This window comes from Triticum dicoccoides, chromosome 4B (assembly GCF_002162155.2).
Source record: "Triticum dicoccoides isolate Atlit2015 ecotype Zavitan chromosome 4B, WEW_v2.0, whole genome shotgun sequence".
In the NCBI taxonomy this organism is placed as follows: Eukaryota; Viridiplantae; Streptophyta; class Magnoliopsida; order Poales; family Poaceae; genus Triticum; species Triticum dicoccoides.
This window is the reverse complement of record NC_041387.1, coordinates 606454355-606461021: the sequence shown is the minus strand read 5'-3', so window position 1 is coordinate 606461021 and position 6667 is coordinate 606454355.

The following is a 6667-nucleotide window of genomic DNA, read 5'->3' as shown; positions in this document are numbered from 1 at the left end:
GCCACAAATATTACAGATGGCAAAGAATTTTTTTATTTTAAAAAATAAAACAAATGGTCCAAGTGCAGAGGCGACGAGGAACGAACTAAGGACGAACACCGCAGTATCCATCAACACTGGTGTTTCATGAATCAACAACGAACGAACGGATTTCACAGGACAAAACTATCCATCATATAGCTTACTAATCCAAAACAAAACTACTCTGTTTAACAAGACGAACAGATTACACACGAACGGATTACACTGTGTTACAGTACAGGTGTCCGATCTAGACGAACGCGCCTCCCTGCAACCATCCCCTGTGTCGTGCTCGCTGGAGCAGCAACAACCAGCAGCCGCGCCCCTCTGCCTTCTCCTTGCTTTCTCCATGGACAGGAGCACACCGACACCACCATGGACACCCGAGGAGCTCAAGCCGTCCGCCGCCGCACCGGAGCTCGCCACCCTCGTCCGAGCGCTAGATCCTTTGCACCGCACCAACTCCATCAGCGGCAGGCCCCATCGCCGGCAGAGAAGAGCAGCGGAGGTGGAGTCCCGCGGCATGCGGAGGCGGGCTGCAAAGGAGTGCAGCGAAGGTGAAGGCCCGCGGCTCGGCTGCTGTGCTCGGAGGCGGGTGGCTGCTGGTGCTTGGAGGCGCGCTGAGAGAGGGAGGTAGAGAGCAGTGTAGGAGGAGGCGGGTGGCTGCTGGTGCTCGGCGGCGCGCGGTGGAGGCCGACGGCGAGCGGGGGCGGGCGAAGCCGAGTGGCGCGCGGAGGCGGGCTCCGGTGGCGTGGCAGAGGCGGACGACACATGATGGGGGATGTGGCGCGGAGGCCGGCAGGGGGGACGGGGGATGAGGCATGGGCCGGCGAGGTGTGGGCCAGTGCCGGGGGTCGAGGTGGTGGCGGGCGCCGGCCGGCCGGCCTCCTCGATTTGGATCGAGAGGGAGAGAAATGAGAGAGAGAGAGACGTGCGGTGGGGGTGGGGATAAGGGAGAGAGAAGACAGGGCGTGGGGCCGGGCGCGTGGGTGCTGCCCTGGGGGCGCGTGCGTCATGGCTGGCTGGGGTGTGTGTCCGAAGAAAGGGTGGAGATATGTGTCTGAGATCTTGCCAAGCCATCGATTTGCGTGATCGATCTGTGTGCTGTGTTTCCTCTTTGCCGTCTGCCAAAAAAACACAGACGGCAAAGAGCTCACTTTGCTGTCTGCCAAAAAAAACTGACAGCAAAGATGGTCTCCGTTAGGGATAGCCGACGCCGTGCTAAGGTGGGGCCCACACCACTTTTTTGCCATCTGCTTTTTTATTCTTTGACATCCGCTAGCTGAAGGCAAAGAGGTAGCGGACGGCAAAGAGGTGACCTAGCCAACACAGCTCTTTGGTGGGGCCCGCATCACTCTATGCCGTCTGCCGTTTTCCTCTTTGTCGTCTGCCAGCAGATGGCAAAGAATAAACTAACGGCAAAAATAATGTTTGCCATGAGTCCATTCTTTGTCGTCTGCTTCAGCTAAGTTGACGGCAAAGACAGTCTTTGCCGTCAGCTGGCAGACGACAAAGAGCCATCAGATGGCAAATTCTCTCTTTCCGGTAGTGCATGCACACGAACTGCATGCACGCAACACTCAAATGAACACATGCAGCCATGCACGCACGCAACACTCACATGTACACACGCAGCCACGCATGCACGCAACACTCACACACACACACGCGCACGCATGCATGCACACACCATACGACCAACACACACTCTCATGCTCAAGTGCTCAACCTACACGTGCATGCGCACACACCAGGCCCTGACAGACACATACACAACCAGGTGATTCCTGCGCACGGGTTGGAGTCTTGTTGCGCCTGAGTAAATTTGTGTTTATCTGACCTTTTTCCTATGCAAACTGACAGGTAGGACCCACAAGTAACATGGTCAATTTAACTAGTCAACATGGTGCCATGCAGACTATTTGGCCGGTCAACAGAGTGCAATCCGACGCTGGACCGTGAGCAAGTGACCGTATAATCACCACAAAACATATATAGTGACTGTAATTAGTGTATTCTGAAGCTAGGTGACCGTATTACGATTTTCTCTCTGTAGGCCCTCCAATACTACATCTCTACATGTTCTTGCTTGTTACATCTAACAACTATGCAATACAGCACTACTACTACGCTCTAACACAATAAATCATATGTGTTTTTAGTTTTACTAGATATCATATTGTTATTTAATTATTCAGTTTGCATACATTAAAATTGCCTTCAAAATGTATGGCCAGTATCATCTACCGCGCGAGAAAAATCCCGCCCTTTCCTGTTTAACCGGGTTTGTATTGATGGAACGTGCGAAACAGGAAAACTGTAGTACTATACAGTACAAGTGATAGTTCACTGGGCCGCCGTGCATGTACTCCTCCGTCGTAAGAGTGGAGCGCTCGCTTTCATAAATGTTCTAGTCCCTTTCGCCGGCATGTGGGACATCAAGCTACCGGGTCCACGTGCCATACTGAAATATAGTGTAGAGCAGCCAAGAAGAAGCACCCCAGTCATGGCGCCGACGTAGTAATGAGCAATGAGGCGTCAAATCATAAAGTTGCACCATTCCCACAGTTAAGTTGGAGGGACAAAGTAATAATGCTCAGAAAAGAAGTTGGAGGGACGAAGCAACCATCATTTCACTCGTTGCTGAATCCACTTCTCCCTCATCTTCTTCAAGTTAACCATGTGTTGCTTCTGCGCCTCATGTGGGATGCAGGTCGTCTTGGTAAAGCATTGACACGTGGGACCAAATGTTAGCAAACGGCCAGGCCAACATCCTCTAAAAATAAGAAACCTCCCCCGCCATCCGCGCGGCAAAATCACCTCCTTTTTACTAACCTTGATTCTATAATTTTTCAGATCAATATAATTGAGATTTGTATAGATAGCACACAGGAGCAAAACCAAGTGGTACGGTTAAGAGCATCCACAATGTGTACCCAAATGTGAAAATCGCTTTTGGCATCGATGGGAACCATTGTGGACGGTGCTACCAAAGCCAAAAAGATGGAACTAAAGCTCCATGTTTGACTGTTTGAAGGAATAGAAAAATGCAATGTCTCTCCTCTTTCTCCCGTGCTTGGACACATGTACAGTATAGAGCATAGAGTCTACTCCCATGTCCCTTCTATCACAAATCACAAAGCAGTGAAGCGTCAAATCACAAAGCACGGATGAAGCAACCATCATTTCACTCTTCGCTGACTCCGCTTCTCCATCGTCTTCTTCGAGAAACCACCTCACCGCACTAAGCTAGACGGATGACGCTATTGTGTACTACTATTAGTACTAGTAAATTTACCCGTCCTTTGGTTCAACGGACTTCCTGGATGCAAATAAGGTGGTTGTCTCGGCTTGCAGGCGGCACTTGTGAACTACTTACCATGGTCTCCCTCAATGGTGTTCTCCGTCGAACGCACTTCGTCAAACCACAACATTCGAGATATCGTCGACGTCACCGCAATGGGGAAGAAAGTCAAATATAGTTATTACCTCCATTTTTTTGTACATAAGGCCAGTATATCAAAATTACAATTTGCAAAAGGCCACTAACATTAATCGAGGCAAAATTGATGGGGTTTGCCTCATACTAGCAACCAAGGACATTAATATACCCTTGCATGCATGCGGTAGTGAGAAGGTTGGTTTGCATGGCGCTGCATTAATCAAGCGATGAGGAGTGAGATGGTTAGCTCTTTGGATTCGGAGAAAAAAATACGCAATAATTGACATGTCAAACAAGGATTTGTATCGATTAATCCCGCGAAGGAAAACCCCGCCTTTCTTTTTTAACACTAGTACTCCTAGTATGTACGTACTTATCCTGTCTGGGTCTAGGCCCTGCATTGCCATACTTTGCCACACATTTTTGCCAAGCTTGCCTAAAGTTTTCAAAATGAAAAGGAGGTACACTTGCGCACAGCTATCGTGGTTGCACTGCACCCTCACACGGTCGCTCCTGTACGCCGCGGTCGCACCACACCCTCACACAGTCAATCCTGCACGCCGCAAACCCAACCAAGGGAACACACCCTTACTGACACGTGCTACCGCATGTGAACAAACCAAACTCAGCCACCCTACCGTTGACACATAATTTTTGTTCATACAGTATGTTTATCCAACTGCATGTTGGGGAGGATCCGTATGGTCTGTGCGGTGGTATGTTGGGGAAGAAGAAGAGGTGAGGAAGAAGGGTTAGGAGACGTAGGATATTCATCCAATCGCCTGAAATTGTAAACTGGCCCAAATGATGAAAGTCAGGTGACTTGCATAACAATATATGTTTTTACACAGCAAAAGATCCCTAAAAATAACAACATAAAGAAAAACTATCACTGCTCACGGATCGAGACGGCCTCGTCGTCTTTGGCTGCCGGCGCGAAGCAGCCGTAGCTGCCGACGTGCGTCTCCACACCATGGTTGTCCTCGGCCTCCAGCTACTCGTTCATGCGGAGTGTGCGGGTGCTCTACACGGATGAGAGACCCGCCCGGTTCAAGTCGAGGACGTCCGATTCTGCCTGCAGGAGGGCCTCAATGGCAGCGGCATCTGCACGCTCCGTGTCGAGTTGAGCCTGCGCCGCCCGGTTCAAGTCCAGGACGTCTAGTTCTGCCTACAAGAGGGCCTTGATGGTAGTGGCATCCACGCGCTCCATGTCAAGTTGAGCCTTTACCGCCCGGTTCAAGTCCAGAACGTCCGGTTCCGCCTGCAGGAGGGCCTTGATGGCAGCGGCATGCGCGCACTCCGCGTCGAGTTGAGCCTCTGCCTCTCGGTCCTCCTTTAGTATCGCTAGGTTGAACCGCTAGTCCACCTGCACCAAGGGGGACCCGAACGCCGGCACAAAGTTGACATCCATCGTCTCATACCCATCAGGGGCTTCTGCGCTACGACCTCCACCATGAACATTGGATCAGCTTCCTCCTTCTCGTAGCTTGGCTCCAGAGAACTCGGGGATTGACCCGCTGCAAAGCGAGCTTGGGAATGGAGGTCTGTGGCACCGACCGCCACCGCGATTTCTGTGCGGCACTCCAGTGTCAGCACTTGTAGTACGTGATCTTGCGGCGCACCATGGCTTTCCGACGAACTAGGGGGCGCTTGATGCGGGCTAGGGGATCGAAAGGTGGGGGAATGGGCTGGAGAGGAGGTGTGGTTTTTGGGCAGTGGCTGGCGTAGGCCGAGCAGTGAAGGTTCTGGTGTGAATAGTGGTTCCGGTGACGACCAGTCAATCGTTTTTCATTGTACATCGCTCTTGCCGCGTTCGCGTTGCACCCCGGCATGCTGGACCCTCCACGTTGCTCACCAAATGGAACGCGCTTCGTCTTGCGTTTTCGCTCGCTTGTGGGACCATAGTTGAGAGCAAACCGACGTCCCCCCTCCCTCCCCCGCCCGCTTCATTTATACTACAACTCCCTCCGTTTTATGCGGAGTAAATAAAAACAGAGGGAGTATACTACGGATGAGGATCCCCTGACGTGGCCGAACCCATTGAGTAACTGACATGTAGAGCCTAGCAAGCATGTGGTCTGCCAGTAAGTGACCGAAGGGAGGGTAAGGCAGGGATACCTACGTCAGATGATCCACTTCCACTACTACTCCCTCCTTCTATTTACTCTACATGGCCTAATGCATTTTTCGAGGCTAACTTTGACCAAATGTTAGAGTAACAATATATGACATGCAACTTACACAAAGCATACGGTCAAATTCCTATGCGAAATGAGCTTCCAATGATATAATTTTCACATTATACATCTCATGTACTATTAATCTTGTCAATAATCAAAGGCAGTTTTGAAAAACGCATTAGAGCATGGTTAATAATATAGCCATCCGATGGCTATAAGGAACTACCATGTCATCTATATCCATCCTCTTTATGCACTCATACAGTTGTGTGGGCTATAAGGTTGGCTATTTCCTGCAAAAAAATATAAGGTTGGCTATTGTATTAGTGCTTTTCTCCATCTCCTCTCTATCTCTTTCTTCATATTTATTGTATTTAACTAGGAATGCATATATAGCTAGGCTCTTGCATGAGAGCTCACCCCCATTACTTTTTCACATCTCTCTCCTCCACATAGGCCCTATATAAATGGAAGGAGGGAGTAATATGAGCACTGCATACTCTAGTACAAATGTTGTCAGTACTCCACTAGTACTATTGGATAGGGACCTTAAAAAAGTTACTATTGGACTGGCTATACGTGGCGAAATCCTAGTAGGAAGAGCATGCGGGAGAACAAGCACATTCACGTGGTTGAAAACAAATTGGAAACCATCTCTGTGTGAATACAAAACTAGGAGTACGTATGAATCTAACAATATTGATTGGGTGTTGTTGAATGTTGATACTTTTTTCTGTAAGTTTGATCAAAGTAGAGATACTTTGACTATACATAAAACTTATATGTAAACTAGAAACGATCGGAGGGAGTATATTCTATGTTCAAAAGCAGAACGAACATTGAATACCCTTTATATATGATTTGCGGATGCTATGATCACCGGTTCAAAATTTTGAATCCGCCTTAGGTATCACACATACCCCCACTCGTTCTCTATCGATTTCATCTCGGGGTCCGGAGATCAATTGAAATATGTCTGGGTGGTTACAATATGTTTTTTTGCTTATGAACATACAATATACTC